Source organism: Hirundo rustica, chromosome 7 (genome assembly GCF_015227805.2).
Source record: "Hirundo rustica isolate bHirRus1 chromosome 7, bHirRus1.pri.v3, whole genome shotgun sequence".
Classification (NCBI taxonomy): Eukaryota; Metazoa; Chordata; class Aves; order Passeriformes; family Hirundinidae; genus Hirundo; species Hirundo rustica.
Window position 1 is genome coordinate 24,420,625 of NC_053456.1, and position 7,810 is coordinate 24,428,434.

The 7,810-nt window shown below is 41.6% G+C and overlaps 2 long non-coding RNA genes across 2 annotated transcripts; both read left to right on the forward strand.

The window, feature by feature from the left end:
* Positions 1 to 483: 483 nt before the first annotated feature.
* Positions 484 to 3,803, forward strand: LOC120755388 (uncharacterized). The gene is made up of 3 exons (XR_005701751.2): positions 484 to 567; positions 1,045 to 1,127; positions 3,688 to 3,803. It is a non-coding gene; the product is annotated as an uncharacterized LOC120755388 (long non-coding RNA).
* Positions 3,804 to 4,469: 666 nt separating this feature from the next.
* LOC120755389 (uncharacterized) lies at positions 4,470 to 6,220 on the forward strand. Its single transcript, XR_005701752.1, has 3 exons — positions 4,470 to 4,574; positions 5,685 to 5,850; positions 6,084 to 6,220. It is a non-coding gene; the product is annotated as an uncharacterized LOC120755389 (long non-coding RNA).
* The last annotated feature ends 1,590 nt before the right edge of the window (positions 6,221 to 7,810 follow it).

The window sequence follows — 7,810 nt, forward strand, 5'->3', positions numbered from 1 at the left end:
GATTGCCCAGCAGACAACTCCTAGGGGATGTAAGCAGTATTCCCTCTGTTCCTGTGCCCACCTGCCCTAGGAATGCTTGCATGGATCAGTAGCACTTAGTCAGAGGAAAAGTTACAGAACCAGGTCTCCCCTGAATGAGGACAAGCACCAGTGAAGCATCTCTTTCAGTCTCTTGGCTGTATGGTGAAATTCTTCTGTTGAGTCCCCAGACTTTAAGTAATTGTTTCATATTTGCACATTCTTCCTGTATTTTGGAGCCTTTGGAAAAGATAACAGTGGGGTCTGAGGGAAGCTAAGATTAGCAGAGATGAAAACAGCTTTCCTACTTGGGAACTGTCGGTGAGAGATCCTGCAGCAGACTCCTAGCCCTGAAATATAGTAAATTTAGCCTTGGTCTTGCTTAGCTTTAGAGTCATCTGTTACATTTCCTATGCTCTGGTTTGCTTAGAAGCAGCTGTAATTCAGAATTGTTTCCTTGCTTTAAGGGGAGATTATGTTGGCATCAGACTACGAGAAAAAGGATTTGATCCAAGAGGACAAAGGCAGTCCACCTTTCTAGATGACACGGTAATCACCAGACTTCCTATTTCCTATCCTCTTTAACTGCAGGGCTACTGAGAACTCTGAAAGATGGCTGCTTGGTACAGCTAAATAACCTGTCCCTACCATGGCAAATAAAAGCCCATTACTGAAAAGAGTACCTAAAGAAATTGGCTGTGAATAGTCAGACTTGGTGTAATGTATCCAAGATAATTAAAGATTTTGCTGATTTTTTAGCAAGGAAAAGCTCATTTGCAGAAAGCATTTGATAAAGTTAAGTCAACTAACCAGATATTATTCTTCATAAACCAAAGCTGTTTGTGCATAATAGAATGAAGTCTTCCTTTAAATGTTTAAAATACCTCAAACCTCCTTGAGTATAATACAACATGAGGTACCCAGTGTAGTTACAGCTCATGCTTCCCTACAATACTCCGGTCTTTCTGTTTTTCAGTCAAGCAATTACAGTCAAACAAACCATATAAGGTTCTTCTGTCTTTCCAGGTCCATTACAACTTAGCCCTCAGTGTTGCTTTGATGTGATTACGTGACTCAGATGCTCAGACTACACTGACAGGAGAGAAAATGTGAGTATTGCAAAGCCAGGGTCCTGCTGTTTCAGTGACTTACACCACTGTGAAGATGGAGTAAAAGCAGCAGTGAATTGAGCCCAGGACTACTTTTTGTATTTATAATATCACGCTAATAATATTCTTGTTCAAAACACCATACAGGAATTTTGCAGCTCACAACTGATACACTTAACCCAACCAAATTGAGAGAGAAGCTATGATACTATCTTCATATGCTGGAATACTAATGGAAAGAGGCCAAGAAAGATGACAGTATCTTTTATCCTATGGCAGATAGACTAGAAACACTCCCTGTACCTAGAATGTCTTTATTCTTTGAAAGCACAGTATACAAGCAGTGCAAATATTATAAATGCATCTTATTTTATCAAGCAGCTATAAAATTTTGCTCAGTCTTAGAGAACAATCTAGGCAGTTTCAGTAGGTGGTCCTGTGCTTGTGTACACGTTACTTAACTTGTCTCAGCCAAATGCAAAATGGCAGATAAGATTCAGGACCAGATCCATAGATTCATACTGGCAGTATGAAACATTACCAGGAGCTCATGTGAGAGTTGTTTCAGAGAAGGGGATATGAGTTTGGTTCCATCCCTTCACTTGAAAGAATAGAACTTCAGAGAGCTGAACCTCTCTGCTAACCTGTCTTCACAGAATAGCATTCCTATAGAAGAGATCTTTGAGATTTACAGCATGAGGCCCTCAGCAAATACACTGGCAGAGCTCTGCAAAAGTGAGTGACTTGTATTTTCAGCATGTCTGCAGAAGTGAAATTATCCTATGATATCTGTGCCTTTTAAAAAATTTGCTACATTTTAAACTGATTAGCCCTTTTACCCCATTAGTAATAGCAAATGAGTTCCAACCTTCTCTTAGAGCAAATGGCCAAACTATTCACCACCACCTTCTCTACCTTACAGTGTGCCAGGGAGAGGCAGAAAAGGGCAGTCCAGTCACTGACATCCACACTAAGATGTAATCCATCTCCCGCACTTTTGCCATAGTGGTTTACAGAGGAGCATGCCTGCCACTATGCACTAATTACCACTGGTGTGCAGTGGGGAAAAGGGCTGTGCAGGTCTGGAGACATACTGCCTGCTTCACAAGGGCCTTGCCTCTGTTCAAAGCAAGTTTCTCTAGCAATCTCTCTTTCATTATATAATTGCTCTTTAAAAAGTAGGAGGTCAATCTTTAATTCATGACTCAGTTCACAAGAAAGTATTCTCTGTGGCCCAGCTCCATAATGAAAAAGCATTTGTACTGGAATATATAGATTGTTTTTCAGCAACATAATTTATACATGTTACTTAACTATTAACTCCTAAGCAACTATTTAAAGTTTATGTGGAATCATAGTCAGACTATAACAGATTATTCACATGTAATTCACAGCGTTTCTGGTGCACTTAACTTTTTTTTTTTCATCTCAGACGTGCTTAGCTGTCATATTAATGACAGACTGACACCCAGTGTCCAGAAAGTGCTAGAGCTCATTCCAGCTCACAGTTACATGCACCAGAATAGCCTTGGCTGTAACCTGTCTTAGTTGAATTCTTCTACATCAAGAACTAGAAATGTCACTAGTTGTGATTTAGGGGCATTTCACAATATGTAATTTAGAAGGAGGGATCTTCCTCTCTGCTCCTGGAATAAATGGGTGGAGCAATTGTCCCTCCTTTTGCTGTGAATGTTGCACTGTATATTTTTACAGCCTTGGTTCTTATGGACAGGAATAATTTTCTTGATGAATTTCCAACCCAGGATATTTCTAGAAATCTCTGCTTTGAGTGCTTACCATGCACTGCAGAGGAGCGATGTTTTCTTGAAATGTTTCCACTCATGCTGTGTCCTGTGGCGGGGTGTATGAGTTTGCATTTGGGTTTTGGTGGGTTTTTTGTTGGTTTTTTTTTTTTTCTTTGGGAGGAGGAGAGGTGGGCTTTTTAAGCTTCGATTTATATTCTGATGTTGTGCAAGCAGAGACAAAAAAACAACAGAAATAGTATTTCTGCTCAGCTCACATTACTGTCCACTTGCCTAGATCTTGGCGCTTGTGGACTCAGATACTTCCTTAATGATCACAAGGTAGCAAAGCTACAAAATTTGCTGAAGAAGGTAAGCCAATGTTATCAGGCTCTTCAGTTTCTGTTTCAGCCAACAACACTGCTTCATTTTAATCACGGGCTAAAGATCATTCCCTCTCTATGAGAAAGGAATGGAAATGCTTTGATGACCTGGGAAACTAGTGATACTTTATTTTTCCAAGTCTTAATTCATTTAAGAGGTTAAATCTACTGTTTTAAATTAACAGTAACTCTTGGAACTCAGCTTATGCTTCCTTAAGAGTCCTACATTCGAAGAGCTGGAATCCAGCCCATTTGAAAATTTAGTCTCTGTTTCTTTTCCAAGTGCAGCAAAAATGAGAGTAACTTTGGGAGCATTAAAGAATTTGAAGCCAGAACCTCTTACCTCCAGCCATGGGCCCATGCAGTAGGTATGTAAACCAGCCTGGCGGCACCCTGTAAGCCCAAAATGATACAAGGCTGTCCCTCTCCCCCAAGGCATCAAGTACCGGACACCAACAGCACATGAAAAACAAGGCCCTCGTTCAGCAAGGAGAGCTGAAAAGGACGGCAAGCAACTGGATACACTGACCAGAGGAAAGCAACAGGCTGACAGCAAAGCAGCTCTGGAGAATTCACACAAGCCAGTAAAACAGTTTGTGCAACGCAACACGGAATGTTCCAGTGTTGTCTACCCCTCTCAGCTCTCTTTAGCGTGAGATGTTTCATAGTAACACTAAAGTGTCAATTCTAAATTGGATTGCATGACATTGGCAGGAGGTGTCACTCGTGAGCCGGAATGTCAACTCTAGTAGCACACACATGGAAAGCATTCTTCTGCCTAATATCCTCGGGGGAAAAAAACCCAAAACATTTACTACCATCTTTTTTGGGTGAAGAGAAAAGAAAGCATATTTTTAAAGAAATTAACAAAAAACTTGAGTTCATAAAGAACCCAGTAATATCAGAATAACCTAGCATGTTCATGAAATCGGTTCTGCCATTCTATTTATCCATTATTTGCTAAAGCCTTTTGTTTGTTTACTACTGCTCTACTAAGCAACAGAGCTAAGAAAACATTCCAGCAGCCGTGCTGGATTTGCCGAACTAGAGTAAGGGGGCTCCCCCAGAGCCCTGAGTTCGATGTGCATCACATGTCACACAGCAGGAGGGACGCTGATCTGCCCTGCAGTCCCCATCTCTCCTGATGGATTCAGCCCTGCCTGCTGTGCTTGCGCTTATTAACATTTGCACCCTGCAGGGAGCTACAGAAGCAAAACAAGGAATCTCTCCAAGGAAACCTGGAACAAACTCAAAAGTGAGGAAAGCAAATGAAGCAAAGACATAACAAAGACCTAGACTTCATGTACCTCACTTAGTTGTAGGTGAGCTAACTGACATCTTCTATCTTAGCTTTGGTAATACATTTGCAACTTGTGTTTTACCTGGGGTTTTGTTTGTTTGTTTTTAAATCTTCGCAGCCATTCCTTCCTTTCCACCCTCATATCTTGCATCTAAGACATCCATTCTTCATCCATTAGCCACTTCTCTCCTGCTTCCTCCTGCCAGTATGTTGGGAGCTTACACTGTCCCAGTGCATCCCAACTGCTCTTCAATGCACTATGCTACTTCTATAGAGGCAGTGAGCAGATGCAGCACTTCAGAGGCAGAGAATACACACTTTCCCTTTTCCACAGTGCTTTGCAACTCCCCTACGTGATCCAGCACTGGGCAGGATGATGTAGGCTGTGCCTCTCAGCTCTCCCCTTTAACCATCCTGCTTTCTTATTTTGGCAAAGGGTTCAGCTAAAGAAAAAGCATCTCCCTGCAATGCCAAGTAGCATTGAAGTCTATCTTCCAATCCCCATTTGTATGTCTCTAATGGTTTACCTCTTATGTCCGTGCTGTGCTGCCTAACAACACTCCCCATTCCCTAGATGGGCTGTCGTTAATCACAGCTCAATACATTCACAAATTACGAATTAACTGGTGAGCCTCCACTGAAAGAAATTCAGTAGAACCATAGGCAGCAGACAGTGACAGGACCTGAGCAAATTTCATCCCAACAGAAACAGCATCAGTCTGACCCCTTAAAAGCCAAGCCAGAGAGAAATTGGAGAAATTGTACTTTGAAATGAGGTCATTACAAGAGGGGAGGAGGTGCTGAGCCCCTGAGAGAACAATGGTGAGGGGGTGGTTAAGATTAAACAGCTAGAGAGATTAACATCTCATGACTGTTTTTTGTTCACTGACCTGTAATAAAATAAACAGTAAGACTAACAAATAGGTGATTAGCCTTTTGTATTCCAGTTCAGTCTTTGCTGTTAGATTACTACCATGGTCTTCACTTTTCTTTGGCTAGTACTTGTGGTTTTATAGATAAGACTGGTGAAGTTAAGAGGAGTAAGCAACAGAAATCATATTATAGCATGTTATACTTACTATATTATTACTTACTTATGCTGATAAGCATAAACCCTGTGTTTTATTTTCAGAGTGCAAGTACCTGCCCTTTTGCTCCTCCCTCCCCTGTTGGCTGGCTGGCATCTGATTGTCTGCACACAAGAATCAAGCCCAGCACATCATATGGTTTGCTGCTCACATGTTCAGACAGCCAGAACTAGAGAGCTGGAAGGTGCTTTTGTGTGCACCACAGGACTGGTGAGTCATAGCCTTCTTCTACCTTGACTGGAAATTCCTCCTTTCCTGAGCTAGATTGTCTCCAGAATGGAAAAAAAAAAAAAAAAAAAAAAAAAAAAAAAAAAAAAAAAAAGTCTTTCAGTGACCAAATCAACTAGTCAGAACAACTTCAAACTCTTTCTTCAGCTATGCAGAAAGCAATGGACAGAGTTCAGAGCTCAGATGCAATGCAGAATCATGATTTTTTTCTACAGGACCTAGAAGGGGCCTCTGATCCTATGTGCACCATACGCATATATTTGGTGCCTATCATTGCACTGCAATGCTACCCATAGTGGGAAAGGTAAGAGGCCATTCTGGCTCTGTTCTTCCTAAGCACCTGAAATCATGGAAAAGGAGCAAGTGGGGAATTGAACAGGGCGTTATCCACTTTTCCTTTGGTAATTTAAGAGGAAAATTGTACCCCAGAGGCTGACTCCAGCAGTAGAACTCATGGTGGCAGCTTTCTGTCACAATTCAGAGCCCAGTTTATGACCCTGAAATCAGATGGTTTCAGCTAACCCGCTTGACTGGACAACACAGCAGCTGAGGCACAGACATATCGTCTGCTGGACCAGAGATTCTAACTTCTTAAATTGCACCACACAAGTGTGTGAGTCAGAGTCTTTACACCACAGCCAGAGTTACTAGAGCACTGCCCATGCAAGCAAGCACAAATTTCTCCCTCTGCTCCAGTAATCTTAAGACAAGTCCCTACTGATTCTCTAGCTAGTCTGAAAATTCTCACTCATTATGGTGAAGAGCTTTTTCCTAGCCAAATGTCATGTGGAAACATCTAGAATCCATCATAGAAAAGCAAAATATCTTTTCTTCTCCAGACTACTTTATCTGTTGGATAAAAATATAACAAATCTGTTCTGAAAAGCATCAATTTTGTCAGGTTGGAAAGAAATGTAAGTCCACAGGACTAAATATCTTTGAGAGGCAGCAACAGCAATTACCAAAGCCATGAGAAAATCAGTTTTACTTTGTCTCTCTAATACACTGTTTAAGATGCTGGCTTCACAAGGGGAGTCATGGTTCAAAGAGTGCTTAGAGGTCCTCAAAACAGACTAGCCCAGACAGGCAGTGGTGCAGGTGATCTGCCAGGTACTTCCACAAAGGTATTCCCACTGCCAGTGCTAAACACATCATCTATTTAAGTAAAGCAAATGTGTGGTGTGGTTGCCAAAGGTATCCAGGGCTAGATTTCATGGCCTTTCATGGGGACTTGCCAGCAGACAAATATCAAGTCCTGAACGGCATACTTACAGTAACAGCAGCAATACAGCAAGCCAAATACAACAGGCAAGCAAACATCATGACAGAGAAATCCAACAGGATGAAGGCAGGTGGTCTGTGGTAACACAGTCTGGGACAAAAGGGCTGAATATACTAAAGAGGACAGAAGGGTATCTAACCTGATTGGAAACAGTGAGTGCACATTAGCTCCTTGTTGGAGTCCAGGGCATTCCTTTGGTTGCCCTGGAGGGTCAAGGACCTGGGCAGGGGGGTCTGGGACCCCAGCCCAGAGCTCAAAAAGACACTAGCTTTGATCTCAGTCCATGAGAAAAACTTCCTACACCGAGAGAAAGTTTACAGGCCACAAAAATGTGAAAAATAGTAGTTTAACTTATCACAAAGTGAGAAAATAGTAATTTTAAGTTCCTAGCATTGAAATAAATGAGGACAAGATAGAGAATCTGAGGCATTGTCTCCTTCTTCTTCTCCTTCTCCTTCCCTCACTCCATTGCTGCATTGACGTAGCACAAAGTAGTTAGTAAAGATTAGGTCAAAGTAAAGATGACCTTTTTAGTAATAGTAATAGACATTAGTGAGAAATAGTAAATAAGAAATACGTAGCAATTAATATAAAAGATAGGAACAACCCAGCTCAAGGAGAGACGTGAGGAATCCATGCAGCTGCGAACATCTTTTCGGA